Source organism: Triticum urartu, chromosome 7, assembly GCF_003073215.2.
Source record: "Triticum urartu cultivar G1812 chromosome 7, Tu2.1, whole genome shotgun sequence".
In the NCBI taxonomy this organism is placed as follows: Eukaryota; Viridiplantae; Streptophyta; class Magnoliopsida; order Poales; family Poaceae; genus Triticum; species Triticum urartu.
In genome coordinates, this window is record NC_053028.1 from 39922499 (window position 1) to 39931065 (window position 8567).

An 8567-nucleotide genomic window follows, 5' to 3' on the forward strand; every position below is an offset into this window, starting at 1 on the left:
TGGCCTTATGTAAACATCAATGTCGTTGCCGGGTTGCTTAGGGCCTTGGATGAGAACTGGCATCATAATGAACTTCCGCTTCATGCACATCCAAGGAGGAAGGTTATACATACATAGAGTCATGGGCCAGGTGCTGTGATTGCTGCTCTGCTCCCCGAAAGGATTAATGCCATCCGCGCTTAAAGCAAACCATACGTTCCTTGGGTCCTTTGCACACTCATCCCAGTACTTTCTCTTGATTTTTCTCCACTGCGACCCGTCAGCGGGTGCTCTCAACTTCCCGTCTTTCTTACGGTCCTCACTGTGCCATCGCATCAACTTGGCATGCTCTCCGTTTCTGAACAGACGTTTCAGCCGTGGTATTATAGGAGCATACCACATCACCTTCGCAGGAACCCTCTTCCTGGGGGGCTCGTCGTCAACATCACCAGGGTCATCTCATCTGATCTTATACCGCAATGCACCGCATACCGGGCATGCGTTCAGATCCTTGTATGCACCGCGGTAGAGGATGCAGTCATTAGGGCATGCATGTATCTTCTCCACCTCCAATCCTAGAGGGCATACGACCTTCTTTGCTACGTATGTACTGTCGGGCAATTCGTTATCCTTTGGAAGCTTCTTCTTCAATATTTTCAGTAGCTTCTCAAATCCTTTGTCAGCCACAGCATTCTCTGCCTTCCACTGCAGCAATTCCAGTACGGTACCGAGCTTTGTGTTGCCATCTTCGCAATTGGGGTATAACCCTTTTTTGTGATCCTCTAACATGCGATCGAACTTCAGCTTCTCCTTTTGACTAATGCATTGCGTCCTTGCATCGACAATGACCCGGCGGAGATCATCATCATCGGGCACATCGTCTGGTTCCTCTTGATCTTCAGCAGCTTCACCCGTGGCAGCATCATTGGGCACATCGTCTGGTTCCTCTTGATCTTCACCAGCTCCCCCCGTTGCAGCATCACCGTATTCAGGGGGCACATAGTTGTCATTGTACTCTTCTTCTTCGCCGTCTTCCATCATAACCCCTATTTCTCCGTGCCTCGTCCAAACATTATAGTGTGGCATGAAACCCTTGTAAAGCAGGTGGGAGTGAAGGATTTTCCGGTTAGAGTAAGACATCGTATTCCCACATTCAGTGCATGGACAACACATAAAACCATTCTGCTTGTTTGCCTCAGCCGCATCGAGAAACTCATGCACGCCCTTAATGTACTCGGAGGTGTGTTTGTCACCGTACATTCATTGCCGGTTCATCTGCGTGCATTATATATAACTAAGTGTCCAAATTAATAGAAGTTCATCATCACATTAAAACCAAAGTACATACATAGTTTTCATCTAACAACATATAGCTCTCCAGAGCATCTAATTAATTAAACCATACATTGAAACTATGTAAAACATTTCAATGCGAAAACAAATGCGATCATAATCGCAACCAAGGTAATAATTGATCCAACGGCATAATGATACCAAGCCTCGGTATGAATGGCATATTTTCTAATCTTTCTCATCTTCAAGCGCATTGCATCCATCTTGATCTTGTGATCATCGACGACATCCGCAACATGCAACTCCAATATCATCTTCTCCTCCTCAATTTTTTTATTTTTTCCTTCAAGAAATTGTTTTGTTCTTCAACTAAATTTAACCTCTCGACAATAGGGTCGGTTGGAATTTCCGGTTCACATACATCCTAGATAAATAAAATCTATGTCACGTTGGTCGGCATAACTTTCATAAACAATAAATGAACCAATAGTTATAAAGATAATATATATACCACATCCGAATCATAGACAGGACGTGGGCCGACGGGGGCGGATACCAAAACCATCGCACTATATAAGATGAAATAATAAAAATAAGAAAATAATACAAGTATCTATGTAAACATACAAGTAAGAATATTTTTCCTTTCAGAAAGAAGATAAGAACAAGAGGCTCACCACGGTGGTGCCGGCGATGAGCTCGGCGCGGGTGATCGACGGCGGGGCGTGACAGACCACTAAACCTAGACAAATATTGAGGAAAATGGAGCTTGGAGGTCGAGCTTGGAGAGGAGAAAGCTTAAGTAGTGTGGCTCGGGCACTCCGTCGAACACCCTGTGTGCATAGGAGGTGAGCTAGAGCACCACCAAGCCCTCTCCCCCTCGGCCAGAAAAAACAGAGCAGTGTGCTCTACTCTTGCGCGAGGGGTATATATAGGCACCTCATTGGTCCCAGTTGGTGGCATGAACCGGGACTAAAGGGGAGCCTTTGGTCCCGGTTCAAGCCACCAACCGGGACCAATGGTAGTGGGCCAGGAGCGAGGCCCATTGGTCCCGGTTCGTCCCACCAATCGGGACCAAAAGGTCCAGACGAACCGGGACCAATGGCCCACGTGGCCCGGCCGGCCCCCTGGGATCACGAACCGGGTCCAATGCCCCCATTGGCCCCGGTTCTGGACTGAACCGGGACTAATGGGCTGACCCGTCCTGGACCTTTGCCCCCTTTTCTACTAGTGTATCAATGAGATGTGTTAACATGGTCGAAAAAGTATGTGTTGATGTTACATATGATAACATCTTTGCCTAAACAATAGTGGTGCATATCCCCGGGCCAACAACAGATAGTACATCGAAATCTAGGGGCAGGGTCATGATCTTGTTGATAAACCTTAAGTTTTGAAATGTCTTGTACTTGTTATGTAAAACGCAACTAATATAATAAAATGAACACCACAATGGGAAAGCCTTTGAGGGAAGCAACTCAAGCACACACCCATAGATTACTAGATTACCACAATATATTGAAGGCATACATAGTTAGTACATTGCAAAGTGGGGGGAAAGATGAAATAATTATTTTCCCCATTTGTAACCTTTTTGACTAACGATAGTTGTTGAGTTGGTTTTGGGTATACACTTGGCTGAGAAAGCACACCTTTATGGGAGTGATATACTAGACTTTATATGACTATTAGACAGAAGTATGTCATAATAGTGATCTTATCTCAAAAATGCTCCATCTCCTATCTATTTGATGTTTGGGTTTTTTATAGCGCTTGTGACTTAAATATTTTGAATTTCATGTTCTATTAAATTGTGTCACTTAATGACTTACAGGTATCCTTGTCTGGAATGAGTAAGATTTACCCTGCTTTACAGTCGTTACATGTTCCTATTGGGAAAGTATGTATATCTTGCCCTATCGTGGCCAACATGTCAAGTGTTTTTAGAATATTCTTGACATGATTCTTTAGAACATCTAGATTAGTCAAACATAAAAACATGGTCATATGTGGACATGTCATCTATTATCTTACTATGTGAAAATGGATTTAATTTTGGTTAGAACTAGGATGAATTCTTAATTAGCTTCTCCAGAATCTTTTGGAGGAAACAACAAAATAAATGTACCACTCCCTCCGTTTGGGATTACTTGCCGGAGGGCTACTTTGGTCTAGTCAGATTTTTAAGGCCGTTATGCCTAATAGGTACAAGGTTTACCGCCAAATGCACAGGGCATGCTTCCATGCATGTGTGAGCATCTATTGGGTTGTGTTGTTTCATGACTGTCATGGGGGAGGGGGGGGGGGGGGAGCGGAGGGGGTAAATATATTTCTGAATTTCTCTGTATTTACGACAGGGGAGAGGAGAAGAAATGACGGCACAATTCACCTTGTTTCAAGGAACAACATCTAATTACCAAGAATAAAATTCAGCATCTCTTTGTTTTGTTGCTTTGGCTCACCTGCCCAATTATCCGAGTCCACAAGTATTGATAGGGTAGATACTGATATGTGCAGCACAAATATTTCCGATCTGAAGCTAGTCAGCAAGCATTATATGCACATATTAATTAAAGACTTCACCTCATAGAATATTGAATGAGTTGGCTAATAGCATGTGAAGGACACTTATCAACCAAGTACGAACAAAAGATGGTTCATGCCCTTATGTATGGCATTAGAGACTTCAATTATTGATGAAGCTCTTGCATGCTCAAATATCTCATGAAATATATACTATATAAATGTTTCAAATAACCTCATCATGTGTGACTCATCCATATAAATATGACCACCGTTGGTAGGTTCTAGCTAGATTTCATGAGTATGACACATCCCATGGAGTCTCAACAACTTCCTCTCCTACATCAACCCTTAGCAAAACCATTGCAAGAAAAAAGGTTGCTAGATTAAGAATATGAGTCGTCAGGAATTGAGTGCTCAGTCCTCAAGAGCTATCCTATGCTCAACGTAGTGCTTGAGTGACCAAGTAAACTATTTGTGTACTTGGGCACTTGTTGGCAAGATTATTTGTTAGAAAAAAGTTTATTTTACTACCATGAATAAAGTGGATGGTTCACATAACCCCGTGATCATTTTTTTCTCCTCTTTTAACCCCTTAATCTTTATCTTTACCTACTAATAAAGCACGTATCGTTTCGCCCACTCACCCATCATGGTCTTTTTTGCAAAAAGGCCCTCCTATTTTACCGTTTCTCTCCCCCCGTTTCAACTTCACCGAGTCCAGCAGCTCGACGAGCGCTCAGCGGCGGCGGCGAAACCTCGGCGGCCCAGGAAAGCTTCTCTCCGTCCCCGCACCCTCGCTCCACCCGTCTCCTCACCGCACCTCCGCTCCCGCGCCCCCTCGTGTTCCTCTCCCATGGCGCCTCCTTCCTCCCTCCCACCAGCGCCCCCTCCCATGGCGCACGCCCCCCTCGGTCACCAGCCCTTCATCCAATCCGTTCTAGGCCATATCAATTACACCACCAGCCGACGACTACGACATCGACAGGAACCCAACGGCGATCCCCTCCGCCCCTTTCCTCTGTGCCACATCAGAAACCCCAGCCGTCCGCCGCGCGATCCTCCCCATGGGGCAAGGGGTCGTTGGTAAGGAGTTGGATCTTAGATGAGATGGAAGAGAAAGGGGATCGTGGCTACGGCTTACTATCGATTTGTAGGGGAAAGATTCAGATAGAGGAAACATTGCGGCGCCGCTGCAGGCTATCTGTGAAGAAAACAAGCGAGTGAAATTGTTCGAGAGAAACACATTGTTTTTTTGGGATGTGTTTTTTTGCTTTGCTTTCCACGTGGTAGATGATGTTCAGGGAGATATTACAAACTGCTATATGTTGCTACTGTATTGACTAGAAGCTGCTAGATTTCTTGATCCCAAGTATACTTGCTTATCTGTGCTATAATGGAAAATAGCCTAATCGTCGGACCTTCAGTTTATTAAATTTTCTTCTTTGTTCTTGGTAGACATGCGCAAGTCAATGGCCGATCACTTCTTTATATGCGATCATGAGTTGATGTGAAGGTCCTATGTTTTCTTGATTGGCAGGCAGGTCAGCAGGAGAAGGACCATAGGTCAGGGAGTGTTTGGTTTCAGGGAGATCGTTGGGGAGGAGTTCATGACCATGTTCCTGTCAGTTTTTAGAAGTATGGTTCAGAGACTGGTAATTACTTTGTCAAACACACATATTCATGTCTTGATACGCATTTTAATTTTTGGTTATCTGTGAGAATGTTTAGTATATATATAGAGAAGTTGTTCCATGGAGCAGCTAAACAAAAAAAATACTTTTCATTTGTGATAGTTTGCGATATGCAGAGATAGATATATCGAAGTTTGTAATGGCTCATGGCCAAACATATAAAACTGTTCTTGATACTCTTTTTTCCTTTTCTTAATATCATCATATATATACAAAGTACAAACTTTCTAACTCTGCATATTTCAGGTTTAGGAGGATGTAGAAAGAACGATGTTCATACAATTCAGTGCAGCATCAACAGGCGTGTTCCTAAATTTTGATGATTATTATAGTGAAAGAGAGAGGATATGGTGACCGAAAGTCTATGTGTTTGTGTCATGTACGTGTCGGGCAGTGGTAGATTAAAGATATTTTGTAATGGGACTTGGCAAGGGATAGAGACTGGCATGATTTTTTTTATTGAGCAGCGAATTGGCGCAACCCTTCGTGATTTTTAAAGTTTGGACAGAGTTATAAACCATTTGCCGCCTAATCCATAGATTATTGGAGGATCAAGATGGTGGCCATCAGGGTTCCCGTCACCGTGCATGCCAAGCTTGAGCTCCTCAAGAACGCCACCAAGCTGGTAAGCTTCTCATATCTTCTGCCCTTTATTTAGCCTTTGCAAATCTGCATTCAGTTGATAGCATCAGAAGAACATTAACCCAATCTAGCGTCATACAGTAATCATCATTGTTATGGAAACAAGAAAGTATAGATATTTTCTTAGGCGGTATCTGAGCATTATTGGCTTGTGATTGTGGCCAAGCATAAACTGACATAATGACATCTTTCAGCAAAAGTCTTTAGTGCTTCAAGTCTGAAAGTTGATACTTTAAATTTAACAACTGATTCGCGCTGTAGTGCTTCAAGTCTGATTGCTCCCTGTTTTATTCAAGGCTTGGTTCCTGTTAAAATACTATACCTGGTCCAATTACATATAATTCGTGTTCTGCATTATATTAACTACTCAAAAAAGGGTATGCTTGGTTGAGTAACCCCAGGTAAAAGGTGGCTGCTACAAAAACTGGGGCAAACAAAATGACCACGAGGTTGGCAAATAAGTTCTGTTTCTCCCGATTTGATTCAAGTTTGAAATATTTATAGATGCTACACTTCAGTCCATAAATGAACAAAAAAGCTAGGACTGATCTTTTAGTCAGTTTTGTATCAATGAGTAAATCAGTGCTCGTCCTCTGAGATCGAGCATCTATTTTATTTCCCATAGGCGTGTAATGGATGATGGCTGATGCAACGGTGGAGGCGTATTGATGTCAGTTTGAAGCAAATCAGGAGAACGCCACCATCGGTTAGGTTGCCAGGTGAAGGAATTGCAGCGGACTGGTGGCGAGGCTTTTCAACTCACCACCGTTTGAGTTTATCATCTGTCACTACTGCACCCACTAGCCGTATCCATGTTTGCATATTCTCCAGCCCATTGAATAATCCACGGTAAGTGGTTAGGAGCTACATATTTTCCACTTTTGCCATGTTTCATATACCAAACTAATATATTCTTTGACATGAAAATAGATTCCGATCTTCTGGTCTTGCCTACTGTTTACTTATTCAAATTGATTCAGTTTTCCGTTCGTGTGCATTAGTCATATTATAAGTTGTTGCACGCTGCCGTAATCTGCCCGGAGCCACGCAACCTCTGTCCTAATGGCACGCCATCGCTTATAATTCTGGCTCCACTTCCTCTAGGCAGCATTGTCGTTGAAACCCATAATATGAGAGACAGTTTAGTTATCGATGGTAGTTGGATGCTGCTATGGAGGAATAAAAGGAACATTGTGATTACAGGCACATTTTGGATAATAGCAGGAAGGAGCTGCTGGAACTAACTAATGCTAGAAAGTAATTTCTTGATCTATTTACTCACATACACAAGTAGTTGTTGAGATAAAGCAATACGTTTTCTGGGCCCAAGTAGCATTTACATTAATAGTGATTTTTGTGAGAAGAAAAATAGTATAGGCTGATTCCTATTATTACAGTACCAACTTAACTCAGAAACAGAGAAGCACCAAGCTGGACTGCTGGCCGGGGAGATGCATATGTGGGCACTTTCTGCTGGCCAAGTTCAGAAGCAAATTAACTGCTTATATTTGCATAAGCAACAGAGAGGAAATGTTACAGAACTTAGCAAAAAATGGTATTCGAGGCTTATAGTGCGTTGCACTTTCTGCTGTAAGACATCCATTGTTAGTGTGTTTTAAAGTAGCTTTATCCTATTTTCGCTTGAACAGAAAGGAGAAAGAAATGTATAAGAAGCCGAAGGTATTGCTGCAGCTGAGAGGTCGCCTACTCCTTTGGATAACATTCATATCGTACATAACTCAGCGAGCAAATCGAGGACTACGGTTATCTTCCATGTCTATGTGAAATAACTGCCATATTTTCATAACACCAAATGGTCCAAAGTACATCCAATACATGGTCAACAGCACCACTGACGTTCACGAAACTGATAATATTACAGGTCAGTGTAGATATGGGTTTTCTAATTTCGCTAAATGCAACTATTTTATACCAACAACCCGTGTTTGCATGTCCTAATTTATGTCTGCAAAATCTCTTATCTTTTGTTGAGCTATATTATAATATTATGTGGATGTATGTGCATGTTGCACGGAGATGTTATTTGGCATGCATGAATTCTAATTTTAATTTAAAGTTAGGCACGCCTAATCTCACACGCCACAAAATTTCCTTACTGTGCACTACAACTTTTACTTCCAACTAGCAAAGTGGCCCGCTCGATGCGCAGGCTAGAACTTTAGAAAGTTCAATGATGAGAGCATATAACTTATTTGTCTTAAAAAACTGAAAAAAATGTGATGACATTTCAAATTTAATATTTTTGCAAACATAGTTTTCTCTTAGGCTTGTTTTTTTATTGATATATAGATATATGTGTTATCCATTTATCATCTACATGCTAATTGTGCATACCGTACTAACATTTTTTATGACCAATCACATCACATACATTATATTTGTGTTATTTTTCATGCATTTTGTCATGATGATTTA

At 42.1% G+C, this 8567-nt stretch overlaps 1 long non-coding RNA gene across 2 annotated transcripts; it reads left to right on the forward strand.

Moving 5' to 3' along the window:
- The first annotated feature begins 5333 nt into the window (after positions 1-5333).
- Positions 5334-7867, forward strand: LOC125522930. Of its 2 annotated transcripts, XR_007290044.1 has the most exons (4): positions 5334-5450; positions 5736-6114; positions 6757-6980; positions 7781-7867. It is a non-coding gene; the product is annotated as an uncharacterized LOC125522930 (long non-coding RNA). The 2 variants fall into 2 exon arrangements; XR_007290043.1 differs by lacking the exon at positions 7781-7867 and having other exon boundaries at positions 6757-7744.
- The last annotated feature ends 700 nt before the right edge of the window (positions 7868-8567 follow it).